The 14,201-nt window shown below is 45.6% G+C and overlaps 1 protein-coding gene across 2 annotated transcripts in view; it reads right to left on the reverse strand.

Annotated features, from left to right (window-relative positions):
* The window catches only part of sipa1l3 (signal-induced proliferation-associated 1 like 3), a 57,500-nt gene that overhangs the window by 34,521 nt on the left and 8,778 nt on the right, over positions 1–14,201 (reverse strand). For both annotated transcript variants that reach the window (XM_083665599.1, XM_083665600.1), the window contains exon 2: positions 12,952–13,021. The gene's annotated coding sequence lies outside the window, so the exon portion shown is untranslated. The remainder of the gene's footprint in view (positions 1–12,951; positions 13,022–14,201) is intronic.

Consider the following 14,201-nt stretch of genomic DNA (forward strand, 5'->3'; position numbering starts at 1 on the left):
GGCACTGACAGTAAACTTGGAAAATACCATGATCATGGTATTCTAAAAGAAATCCAGATCCCAGGGAAACGGGAACAGTGCTTAAATACAGTACCAGTTACAATTACCTTGGGGTGGAGATTAGTTCATCAGGGAGTTTCAACTTGGCTACAAAGGCATTGAGTGAAAAGTCTTGAAGGGCATTCTATGCCCTTAAGTCTGAATTCGGCACAAGCAACATTCCTGTTAAGATTTGGGAGTGAAGTATGGGGCCCCAATATCAGACCCATACTTTAACAAATGGGATAAAGGTCCAATAGAAAATTTCCAATTGGAATAATAAAAAAGGGGTCCAGAGAAACATGCCAAACAATGCCTGCAAAGCAGAGCTGACTCTTCCCCCTGCATATCCAGGTCCAGAAAAGAGCTGTGCAATTCTGGCATCATCTGAACCAGGCAGATTTGATTTCTATCAAATACAAAGCCCTATGAGCAACCACCTCTTACATCTCCTTGGCCAATTAGGTTTTAGCAGCTCACTGCAAGCACTGAGACTCAACCCAAAGATAGATAGAATCCACAAATCTAACAAACAAGAATGCACATTGAAAGACAACTCCACTGAACAATGGAACATTTAAATAGGGCTTCAGTAATACTATCTGTATCAGAGTTTCCCTCTCCTCTGAGGACCTCTTTGGCCTGAGTCTGTCTGTCTCTCTGAAGGAAGAGTGGCATTTTAAAGTCATGTGGTTGTAAGTAGCACAGGCCCGAGAGAGAATCAGACACATGCGACTCTCGGAAACAGATAGTATTACCGAAGAAAGAGAGAAGTAATTGGAGAGAGTCAGTCAGTTAGTCTCTCCCTCACAAGCTCCTCTTTCTTCAAAGATGTGATAATAATAATGCCTTTTAAAATGTGCATTCATCAGCAGGCTCTAAACATCTGTTATTCTTTGACAATCCCTGCAATCCTTACATATTCTTGATACGCTTTTCACACTCACACACACACCAAATAATTGGTAGCCTAAATTCATGTTATTGACTTGTGTTGAATTGATGCATTTCAGACATTTTAAGTAATGTGCTTTTAAAGTGCCTTTTATTCAAAGTAAAGAATGGGTAAGAAAAAAGTTGCATGCGCCCGTTCTTCATGCTCAAACTGGCGTAGCGGGTGGGATCAGGTGGGTGTCAACACACTATCATCTACACCTACCTGCTGTTAGAGAAGCCTGCATTTACACTGAATAGCCCGCTGTACAGAAACACATTCCTGTGAGCGCACACACACACACACACACACACACACACACACACACACACACACACACACACACACACACACACACACACACACACACACACACACACACACACACACACACACACACACACACACACAGCTGTTTCTTATCCAGAGAGATCACAATGTCATTTAGAACTAGGGAAGCAGCAGATACGGTACTATGTCAAGTCCCTTAACCTTTAAGAACGTGTTTTGTTTTTTTACCATTGTATTCAACTGGGTGGGTTTTTTTAGGCCGTTTCACGAGTGTTCTATAGTAGCATTCTAGTCATTGTTAGAGCAGCCGACTGGGGATATGCAGAGCTAGCATTTCAAACTGTGGATGCGCTGATATTGCGCAAATAAAGTTGCAATTCTAATGGGACAAGTCTGAGGTGTCTGCGCAGTGATTGTGCATGAATGATACGGAGGATGTAGCGAGTGATTATTGACGGAAGGAGAACAATGTTAGCTTGTGTTAGCAATCGAGCCATAGTGCTAGCCCACACAGGGTCATTGTTGCGCTGCGATTGGAATACTCAGGTAGCTACATTCTAAACACACCCGTGTGACGGTACGCTTTTACGTAAAAGTACGTTCTTAAAGGTTAAAAAGGACCTGAGCATCTGAGAATTGATCAGGGGCTCCCAATATTTTAGCTAAACAAAATAGATAGATAGATAGGTACTTTATTGATCCCTGAGGGGAAATGAAGGCGTTATAGCAGCTCACATCACAAACAACAACAAAATAAAGTGACAATAGAATAACTGAATAAAATAGACATCTGAAACATTATATACAGAAGGAACAGTCCAGTATGATTTAACATCCCCCAGCCTGACTCTGATCACGCCTATCGAGCCAGCCAGAGGAGGAGTTGTACAGTCTTTTTGCGGCAGGCAGAAAAGATCTCCTATTGCGCTCCTTAGTGCAACGTGGTTGTAATAGTCTGTTGCTAAAGGAGCTTCTCTGCTCTTCCACAGTGTCATATAGGGGATGGGAGGGATTGTCCATGATGGCCAGGAGTTTGGTCCTCATCCTCCTATTGGCCACCTCCTCCACAGTGTCTAGAGTGACACAGAGGACAGAACCAGCTTTCCTAATAAGCTTGTTCAGCCTTTTGGTGTCACCTTCCTTGATGCTCCCCCCCCCCCCCCCCCCCCAGAACACCACCGCGTACAGCACTGCGCTGGGCACCACTGACGCGTAGGACATGTTTAGCAGTGTCCTGCACATGGCCAAAGGACCTGAGCCTCCTCAGGAGATTAAGCTGTCTCTGGCACCTCTTGTACAGGACATCTGTGTTACCAGTCCAGTCCAGTTTATTGTCCAGGCGCACCACCAGGTACTTGTAGTACTGGACCACCTCCACGTCCTCTCCCTGGATGGAAACCTAAAGTCCACCACAATCTCCTTTGTCTTGCTGATATATAAACAAGAACGCCTCAAGGTAGGGGGTAATTATTAAAATCACTGCCTTATACATTTTTGGTAATTGTACCACAGAGAATTGTCATGTGAAAAATGTAAGCCAGAGGTTGAGCTAATAACAGGACAGAGAGCTGCAGGAGATATGGATCAATCATGTCAGCCCCTGTATACTTCTTAACATCAATCTAACACAACTCATCAAACACTTCCTTGGACTTCAGTCTGAACAGCATACCTAGCCAGGTTATCAGTCTGATCAGGGATATTGAAGTCATCGTTTTTTTTCAAATAGGTGGCTTGCAGAGAATGTTGGTTAAAGGCGTCACTTCTTTTTTGCGTGTACCAAGCTGAAGACTTTTAAGAGGGTGAATACTCACAAAGCAGCCGGCACAGACGGCATTCCAGGCCGCGTCCTCTGAGCATGTGCCGACCAGCTGGCAGCGGTGTTTACAGGTATATTCGCCCTCTCTCTGTGCCAGTTTGTAATCCACACCTGTTTCAAGGTGCCCATTGTTCCTGTGCCCAAGAAAACAAAAGGTAACCTGCCCAAATGACTATCGCCCTGTTGCACTCACATCTGTCATCATGAAGGGCTTTAAGAGGCTGGTCAAGGTCCACATCAACTCCACCCAATCAAACACCCTGGACCCATTCCAGTTTGCATACCGCCCAAATACATCCACAGTTGACGCAATTGCCATCGCACTGCACACACTGCCTTATCCCACCTGGATGATAAGAATACTTCATGCTGTTCATGAACTACAGCCTTCAACACCATTGTTCCCTCCGAGCTCATCACCAAGCTCAGGGCCCTGGGTCTGGACACCTCCCTCTGGCAACTGGATCCTGGACTTCTTGACATGTAGACCCCAGGTGGTGAGGATAGGCAGCGACACCTCCTCCATACTGACTAAACATGGAGGGGGGCCCCCCAGGGCTGTGTGATCAATCCCCTCCTCTACTCCCTGTTTACTCCCAACTGTGTGGGCCACGCACCACTCCACAGAACGAGACAGCCATACAGGGAGGAGGTAGGAGCCCTGGCACATGGTCCTAGGACAACAACCTCTCCCTCAACATCAGCAAAAATCAAGGAGATGATCGTGGACTATAGGAAGAAGGGGTTATTTACTCTTATGCCCATTACACTTATTGCCTATTGTTATTGTTGATATTTGCACTGTTTAGTGGAAGCTTTCAAAGTAAGCATTTCATTGTACAACTTGCATCCTGTATCCTGTGCATATGATCAATAAACTTTGACTTGACTTAGTAGATCTTTATAGGCCTGCTAGATATGAGGGGTGAGTAAATGACAGCTGACTTAGAGAAGCAAAGTGGACTGAATCAAATTCTAATCATCTGATAATGATCATCTAAATTTTGTGGTCATATGGTCTGCATTATTGGTTTACCCACATCACCTTCGATATCTGATACGACTCCTTACATTACAATGAGCCTGTCCTCCGATTTCTACCTTCACCAGCCTCCCTTGAAAGACATAGAAGATATATAATGAATATACTGTAAGGTATAGTACAGTAAGGTCCTCAGACTTTAGAGGGGAGATGCCGTGTTGTCCTAATGGCTGCAGTGACCAGATCAGTGGGGGGTCAATCACAGATTAAACCTCAATCAAAAACTCCTAAAGCACATGATCCGCCACATTTTAAAACAGATTTACCACCAGCAGAGGGAAACCAGGCATGTGTTTACAGCTACGGACCAAATCTCACAACAGTAAAACACTGCTTTCTGATATCAAATAAAATCTGTGTTGTTCTGTGGCGCCAAGGAACAGGGATGGAGGTTGATCGACTAGGATAGTAAACGTTTCCTTACTCATCTAGGGCTAGAGCCAGTGGAGGCTGATGGAGGTGGAAATCGGAGGACAGGCTCATTGTATATGGATCATTGTTGTATCATCATGTATCATCATTCCGTTTCATGCATTACAATGAGCCTTGTCCTCTAATTTCTACCTCCCCTGGGTGAAATCATACTGTACATCAATGTAGGCCTCTGCTGTCAAGAGGACGTTGTGCGTCTATTGCTGATGGTTGCCAATTAATCGATTGTCTTCCTCCAATGCAAGCCTCATCAATGAAAAATTGTGTCCGCAACATATTTCAGGACTAAACGAACAAAGTGTCAGCGTCTCTGGCTCTTCGATTGTGTCGAATAAACAAATTATGGCTGACTGAAAAAGTATAACATTGCGTACTGAAATGTGTTGTGTGGCAAACACATGGAAGCCAAATACACTGATGAGAACCCTTCTGACAGTGTTGCTCTCTTTTCTCCAACTGACTCATATTGACACACAGACCAGGGAAAAAGGCCACACTGTTAACAAGGTCAAGGGGTGTGGGGGTGGGTGTTTGTGTGGGTGTGTGGGGGGGGGGTAGGGCGTCACAATACAGCCATACAAAGAGAGCCTCTGACACAATTTCAGATAGTCTCTCCCTTTCTTTTCCCTCTTTCCCTCACTCCCTCTCTTTCCTCAATGGTGTCATTGAAAGTGGAGGCAGTGTGTTCCCTAAGGAGGGAGCTCCACAGACCCTTCTATCCCAGATCGCTTTCCCCATCCGGCCAGTCAACCAGCCAGCCAGCCAGTGTGCCAGCCATCCAGCCAGCCATCCAGCCAGCCAGCCAGCCAGTCCTCTGGAGGGTCTGGCCTCTCAAAGTAGGAGGAGGAGGCCTGGGCCTTTCAAAGCACAGAGAAGTCATGTGGCCTAGATAAACCTGCCAGCAGAGAGATTGAGGCTGGGAGACAGCGGTCAAAGATAGTGGTAATAGTGACCCTGACTGTTCTGATTCCTGTGAAATGATGTAGGCTATTCCTTTAAGGTTTCCTCTGAGAAGCTATGGTGAGACGTGGCTAGAAGGCAGGTCACAAAGAGCTTGAGGTTTGGTGAGGAAACTACTTGGGAACAACCAACAACTAAAGTCACAACTGATTCACCTCAACTCCATCCAGGGCAAAGAGAGTCGAGGGAGAAGCGGTGCACTTTTGGCTGGTTTTACCTCTGAACGAGAGAAGACGAGGGTTACTCACTGGTCCGGATAATAAAATCACTGTCGCCTAAGATTCAGCTCACACACAGTAGCACAATGCACACCAAACTGAGTGGATCCCAGTCAGTTCCTCCAGATCAGAGCTTCACAGACTTAGTTAAGAATATAAATATTATAATTGCGTAGGCCTATCTGGTGGTGGGTCACGAGACAATTAGATAACTGGGTCACAGCACAAAATCGTTTTTGGAAAAACAGCAGACAAGCACTGAAGTAGCTATCTAGGGCTATATCGGGCAAGACAGGCTAAACCATAACAGCATGAAAAAGTAATGGCTCCTTGAGAAGTGGTGCACGTCTTGGCTCTGTCTGCTCTGAAGAATATGGTGCTGCTAGAGGAGGAGGAGCAGGGACAGTTCAGGTTGTATTGCGTGCGTCTGATCATCTCTCTTTCTGGAGACAATCCCCTGACTCGCACATAAAACAACATCCACTTGACTGCCTATCCGGCTGATCTATCACTACCTATCTTCCACCGTAGATTGAAGACCCATCTCTTCAGGCGACATCTTAACTGTCCCTCCTAAAGACCTCTTCATCCCCACTAACCCCCTGTACAAGTTTCTCTCCTGTATATTAAAAATATATATATATATATATTATTATTTATTTATTTTTTAAATTAAACTTCCTTCTTCTAGCATTGTGACTGCCAATAGCCCCTGGTCCTACCATAGATTACTTTTTCTTATGATGACTGATGGATAGATGATTCACTTACTTAAACAAATATATTTGGTGTAAGTCGCTTTGGATAAAGGCATCTGCTAAATGCCATGAATGTAAATGGAATACCTAGCAGACGGGCCTTATTCCTTTCCCCCCCCCCCCCATGGCCTTGAGTCAAACGAGCTGATCGATGTCGTTACGAAGTTTCCTTTCCGTGACATTCACCGATCCAGTCCTTTTAAGAAAAGTGGTCATGAGAGAAAGCGATGACGGATGAGGAGAGGAAGTGCACTGGAGCTTTGAGACTTTTTAGGCTTCTGACTGATACTGCATTCAAGTGCTCCTCAGAAATTGAAAACTAGGACATTTACGACTAGGCAACTCAAGATCTCAGCAAAGTTCAGTACGGCAGCGGGTTGTGTGAGCGATCTGTTCGGTTTTAAACTGAAACTGGGTGACTCAGGTGAATTCAGTCAGCCTGTGCATGCCTTCTGCGAGCCTGTGGAGAGTCAGACGAGCCCTGTGGTCTGTGGGGTGGTCTCCGGAGAGTGTAGTCTAGGGAATGGTACTCACGACAGCATGGGGCTCCTGTAACTGTCACTCGCCCTGCCTTCCTGTCCTCAAATGATCCTACCCCTGGGCCCCTTCACACCACTACAGGGAGTCCGGAGGGAGGGAGTGCTGGAGAGCTAGAGGAAATTCAAGACACATCACTACCACTCACCCTCCCTGAGTTTCCCAACTAGTGTTACTTCCTTGCCTACCGTATTCACTCTCTTCGTAATCCTCCACTATGACAATAATGGGACTAGTCCCCTAGAAGGAGTACTACTGATCAATCATCTGCTCTCCCCCTTTCCCCCCGAACTATCCCGCCTTTGCTAGCTCTTCCTTTTCTTTCGCTTCTTCCTCCCTCTGAGATCAGCTTTGTACAGGCTTTTAGGATCAGCTAGCATTCAGTGGCAGGCCTTGATTTGCCAGAATGGAGAAATTAAGGGAGGGAGAGGGAAACAGAGAGAAAGAAAGAGAAAGAAAGAGAGAGAGAGAGAGAGAGAGAGAGAGAACAAGCCACAGACAGAATGGGAGAGACAGAGATGAAGAGTGAAGAACAGGCCAGAGTTGATGAAGAACAGAAGGGAGGGCGAACCCCCTACATATTTTCACAGTCAACTGAAATCAATTTCTCACAGTCTGGAATTAAATTGATTCAAACTGCTTTGCCCCAAATCTGCAGTATGCCTATTTCTACAGTCCATTCTAACATTCTGTCTAGAGCCCAACAGATACATTGTTTCACCAATATCGGTATCAGACCCCAAAAATCCTGTATCGGTCAGACTCTAATTCAGTCATCACACAAACAGCTCCATTAGCACGTCTTAGCCTACTGCCTACATGACGAGGGCTGCTGTTAATGTTGCCACCTGGTCCCCTCAAGTGCTCAGAGGGTAATCACAGGTGGGGAGAAGATGCTGGAGGAAAACAGTGAGACAAGCCACTACATTATTCATATGTCATTCAGGCAGCTGATGGGCTGCTGTGTGTGTGTGTGTGTGTGTGTGTGTGTGTGTGTGTGTGTTCCACCCCTGCCACCCTGAAGGCACTCTCTTGTAAACATGTTCAAACAGATCTCCAAACAAAGCTTTACTCCAACCGATGGTATAACAGGAAAGACAATTCTATGAGTCAGGGTGATTCCCTCGAGTAAACGACACTTTCAAGTTCAACCACATAATCTCACTCTATTGAGCACGCACGCCCACACAAACAGACACGCAAATGCACACACGCACACACACACACACACACACGCACACACACGCCCACACACGCCCACACACGCCCACACACACGCCAGTGCCATCTAATCAAAAACCCTCCTAAACCAAACTTAGAGTTGTGGTAAGTGTGAAGCTTTTTCTAAATACAAATCTGGAGAACATTAGGAGCAGGTGTCAGACGCCTGGTGTGGAGTCCAGCTTCTCCCCAAAGAGGGCTGCTGTGCCACCCTGTCGACTTGGCTCCACCACTCTGTAAACATTTCAGAGCAAATGAAACTGGTATTTTGATTAGAGTAACTAGCTTTAATCACCGATGACACCATTGTTAAAAGTGAAAATATTGAAAGCATTATTATGTTCCTCAGTTAATTCAAAGTCGGTTTTTGATAATGCAGTCCAGCGCCACCTTGTTCGAAAATCCTGGGGAGAACCCTGGGAGTGGCAGTGACACACAGACACACACAGACAGACAGAGAAGGTCTGAGCAGCCTTTTACATTGGCAGAGTGTCGCTCGGGGGCAGTATACTGGAGAAAGGAGAGGGACCGGATCTGTCCCTTCCCTCCTTCTTTCTCTCTCTCCCTCCCTCTCTAAAAGAGTTTTTTTTTTTGTTCTCATGCCAGATGCCACTTACAAAAGCAAATATTGACTATGGGCAGCCTGGGCCCAGCCTCAATGCTTGACCACATCACCTTGAACTCAAAAGGCTGAACCCATCGTCCAAAGCCACACAGCAACCATTAATGTGTGTAACACACTGTGAGGGAAAACTGCATTGATTTTTTTTTATGCTTTTGTTATAGATTTTCTTCTGCTCAGACTACTTCAGGATTGACTAGGCGTGCATCTTTGGTGGTTGACTGACAGCCCATCTAGCCAATCAATGTTACACATTGGTTGTTAGCTAGTACTAGCTACCTGTTCAACAATATCCAATTTCACAGATGATTTACTATACTCGCAAAAATCGTAGCATACCTGATAATGACTGGTAGAGTATTCATATTCAGAGAAAATCTCCTGGGTTAAAATGTGCCGACATCTCGCAGCAGGGGGATTAAGTTTATGCTAATGTTTGCTCCCTATTAGCTTAGCTTCTCTATTGTCGAACTCTACTGTCTACATGGCTGGGCACATGTCAATGCACGTGCTGATCTCAAGTTATGATTCATACTAGAATCTCTAAAAGAGACCACAACAAAATGGCCAGAGTACAAGCAGTTTGATCATAGCCCGCTTTGTGCCGCTCCGTTTGTGCGTAAAGCCCCGCATTTCTGCCCACGTAAGAGAGAGAGGCCTCAATGCAAAGAAAAGAATGCAAAGAACGTGGCGTTATTATGGGCCTGTTTTTATTAACTGTGAGCCCGGCATAGTGAGGAAAACAGTGGGACACAGTGAGGTGATGGAGATGAGGGGGGCTCCATGCTGTAGACAGGCCCCCAGGGCAGAGGCAAGCCCAGCAGGGTCCACTCTGGTGGGGGTAAATAAACACGCAAGCCTGGCTGTGTGTGTAAAGGAACCAATGGGGAGAGTCACTTCAAACCACATCAGGCTACTTCACTAGTGTGTTAACGACCAGGAAACTGCCAGACGAGCTGTGTACACAAACGTATTAACCCCAACCCCCCCCCCCCCCAATACACACACACACACACACACACACACACACACACACACACAGAGGAAGTTAGACAAGAGAGCATCGGTAAGCAAAAAACATTGGCTTGTGTTAAGAGCATTAAAAGCACTAAGCCAGCCGTTTTGGCCGGAGTGTGTTAAGTGGGTTAAAGCACACCCATAGCCTCGTAATCACTCTGCTCTGTCACCCTCCCCGTCGATCCTCCGTGGCTAAAGACAGGAGTCCAGCAGAAGTATTCTGTGAGATTCGGGGGGGTCAAATTAACTAAAAGAGAAACACAAAAACATGCACAAACACACACTCTTCCCCCGAGGTGTTTTGGTTTTTACTAGGGTCTGATATTCTTCCTCTCACACCTAAAGTGTGAAAGGTCTCATTGGCCCAGTAAGACCATTCCCCTCCCCAGTCTTGCTTTCCAAATAGGAAAACTTGAAACTTTTATCAAAACCTAATCCATAAACTAGCTTCTGGTTCAAGTCAAAAATCCCCATTAATTTTCCCCATCTGGATTTTCTCAAAAATCTTCATGCTTCAGAGCCCAATCCCTCAGGACCAGAGTTATGCTGACTGTGTACAGTTCTAAACTCCCTGTGTGTTTCTATCACTGTATACACACACTCACTCTGTGCAAAACAATTCTTCATGCATGCATGCGCGCGCACACACACACACACACACACACACACACACACACCTCAGTAACATGAGGACATAATGCAACTGTAGTGGTGACGTAGTGGTGAGCCCAGAGCAGACTAGGCTAGTCTGCCAAAGTTAGGGCAAATGGAGTACAGTAGGACTATTGAGACTGAACTGAATCACTGGGGTCAAACAGAACGGAGACACACTGTACAAACGGAAACTGTAGCGAGAGGCGAAGAATGCAGCAAGGGCATTAAACCGAGCAAACAGTGTTAAACTCACAGCACAGCAAGAGCCTCAGTCTCTCTCATTCAGCCAAAGCGCACACACAACCCCACATCAACACCCCCCCCCCCCCCCCCCCCAACCCACACACACACACACACACACACAAACACACAAGTTCCAAATGAACAGAGACAGGTGGCGAGCGAAGAGGAACGGCCAGTCTATTCAAACATTATTATAAAAGGAAGAACTCTGGTGAAAGACTCACAGGAGCAAGGTATGTCTCCTTTCTATGCAGAGTGGCAGTGTGTGTGTGTGTGTGTGTGTGTGACCCCAACAAGAGCCGTCAAGACCATCCCATCTTTCAGTTGAGACGTTAATCATTCCATCAATGTGGAAAACATCTTGCCTGGTACTGGTACCAAAGAAAAGGAAACCCAATGTTCTGAATGACTATAGACCGGTAGCCTTGACATCCCACATCATGAAGACCATGGAAAGACTGGTGCTAGCACACGAGGCCCTGGTGAAGACATCTTTGGACCCCCTGCAGTTTGCCTACCAGTCAGACATTGGTGTGGATGATGCGATCATCTACCTTCTACACAGAGCTCACTCCCATTTAGATAAGGCTTGCAGCACTGTGAGGGTCATGTTCTTTGACTTCTCCAGTGAATTTAACACCATACAGCCCTTACTACTTGCGTTTAAGCTGCTGAGGATGCAGATGGACTCCCCCATTGTTTCCTGGATTACGAACTACCTGACCAACAGGCCACAGTTTGTACGGCTGTATGGATGTGCGTCGGACTGGGTGGTGAGCAGTACTGGCGCCCCCCAGGGGACAGCTCTGGCTCCCTTCCTCTTCACCCTCTATACCTCAGACTTCAGGCACAACACAGATAATTGCCATCTGCAGAAGTTCTCAGACCATTCTGCTATTGTGGGATGTGTCAGTGGAGGCCAGGAGACAGAGTACAGAGGACTGGTGGACAGTTTTGTTGAGTGGTATGAGCAGAACCACCTGCTATTCAACATCAGCAAGACAAAGGAGATGGTGGTGGACTTTAGGAGGAGTAGGGTCCCCCTGTCTCCATCCAGGGAGAGGACAATAAACTGGACTGGACTGGTAACACAGTTGTCCTGTACAAGAGGGGCCAGAGCCAGCTTTATTTCCTGAGGAGGCTCAGGTCCTTTGTGCAGGACTCTGCTGAACATGTTCTACCAGTCAGTGGTGGCCAGTGCAGTGCTGTACGCGGTGGTATGATGGGGGGGCAGCATCAAGGAAGTTGACACAAAGAGGCTGAACAAGCTTATTAGGAAAGCTGGTTCTGTCCTTGGTGTCACCCTGGACGCTGTGGAGGAGGTGGCCAATAGGAGGATGAGGACCAAACTCCTGGCCATCATGGACAATCCCTCCCATCCCCTACATGACACTGTGGCAGAGCAGACAAGCTCCTTTAGCAACAGATTATTACAACCACGTAGCACTAAGGAGCGCTATTGGAGATCTTTTCTGCCTGCCGCAATAAGATTGTACAAGTCATCCTCCGGCTGGCTCGATCAGGGTGATCAGAGTAAGGCTGGGGAATGTTAAATCATACTGGACTGTTTGTACTGTATATAATGTTTCAGATTTGTATTTTATTATTCTAATGTCACTTTATTTAGTTGTTGTTGTTTGTGATGTGAGCTGCTGTAATGCCTTAATTTCCCCTCGGGGATCAATAAAGTACCTATCTATCTAAACAGAGGTCATAACTCTGTGGTTGTTAAAAGATCCCATTGCACTTAGCGCAAGAGTAGCCATGTAAATGTTGTGTCCTGGCTAAATTCCAAATCAGGCCCCCATATACCATCATGGCCAACTAATCATCCCCTGCCTTCAATTGGCTCCCTCTTCTCTCCCCTGAAACTCTTTCCTGAGTTGTTGCTTCAAATAAGAATGTTCTCAAATCAACTTACTTGGGTCAAATTAGGGTTGAACAATGAAAAGAAAAATGAAGGTATCAACCCCAAACCCCTTTATAATGTCCACAGAGTAACAGTGCTTATTTATATCTTCTTGTTGGTTTTAAGCTTAAGGCATCAATCAAAGAGAAGGTTCCTGGTAGGTCCTGATAGAGATCTTAGCCATCCAGAGCCATATCGGGCATCTCTGAAATTCAGCCAGTAGTAATCTGGCAAAAGTGTCCGCAATAAACTCACCTCTTCAATAGAGTAGTCCCGATGAACAGGATACAAGGGGTTGAGGCACCAAAATCTCCAGGTACATCCCCTAAAAACAGACAAATACAAGCAAAATGTACACTTGGCCAAATGGTACAGCTGATACAATATCAAGTTCAAAGAAGCCCTGTTTACACAGAGGCACTTCGTTAGGTATACCATTTAATCTGGTACCTACCTAGGCTAGTTACTGGTAAATTGCAGGTAATGGGTTTATTCATTTCATTTGCATTGAATTCCACTCTATCCTTGTACCCTCCCCCCTCCCACTTGATCTACATTGTACTTTTTTTGTGAACAGGGGCTTACATGATAAGGATGACATTTACAAGTATTTTGCCATTTTCGTTTTTATCATCTGTGTTGAGTTTGCATAGACTAGGATGCAGCGAATTTTGACAGTATGATAACCTTCATGCAAATGTACCCCCAGTTAAACAAAAAAAAAAAAAAAAAATTCATATTTTTAAATCTATCCTCAAATGAAATCCTCAAATGAAAAAAATAGATAGCTGTCGAGTGCCCAGGAGCCCATAAAAGCAATCAATCGCAAATCGAGTAAGTTTCACCTACTCTGATTTTCTTACGTTTGGAAAAATGCATCAAGAGCTGATCGGGAGTGCATAGATTGGGCAAAAAACTTGAAGTGTCCACTTAGAGTTTGAAACCAGTTAACCATAAAACCAGTGCGCCTAATCGAATTCCGATGTGGTGACTTCGCCACGTCACAAAATGCTGCATGACACCGTGAACAAACAGCTGTGCACGACATGAAAATGGTCAGTTTTCTCTGCAATTACATAATTTTGTTCGAACAGACAAGCAGATGAATGCAACCATGGCCCTAGCTTTGGAGGCCAAAGAGAGAGAGAGAGAAGAGAAAGAGAGAGAAAGAAAAAGGGAGACAGCCTAGGGGCTCCCCATGGGGCTGCCAACATTCCTGTTAAATTCAGACGTGGGAACCACTGGAAAAACACACCCGTGTGTGTGTGTGTGTATATGTGTGTGTGTATTTGTGTGTATATGTGTGTGGGTGTGTCGAGAGAAGGAATGGGTCTAAAATTTACTGGGTTTGTAAAAGAGACTGCATGAATATAAAACTGAATTTTCAGGTTCTGAGTGTAAAACATTAGCGGATCATCCAGGACTGTAGTGGACTTATGGGACAAACTTTTTTGTCGACCAAATAATATGCATGACACGTCGTAGTGAGATGCTGTATCTGACAA

Source organism: Argentina silus (assembly GCF_951799395.1).
Source record: "Argentina silus genome assembly, chromosome: 3".
Classification (NCBI taxonomy): Eukaryota; Metazoa; Chordata; class Actinopteri; order Argentiniformes; family Argentinidae; genus Argentina; species Argentina silus.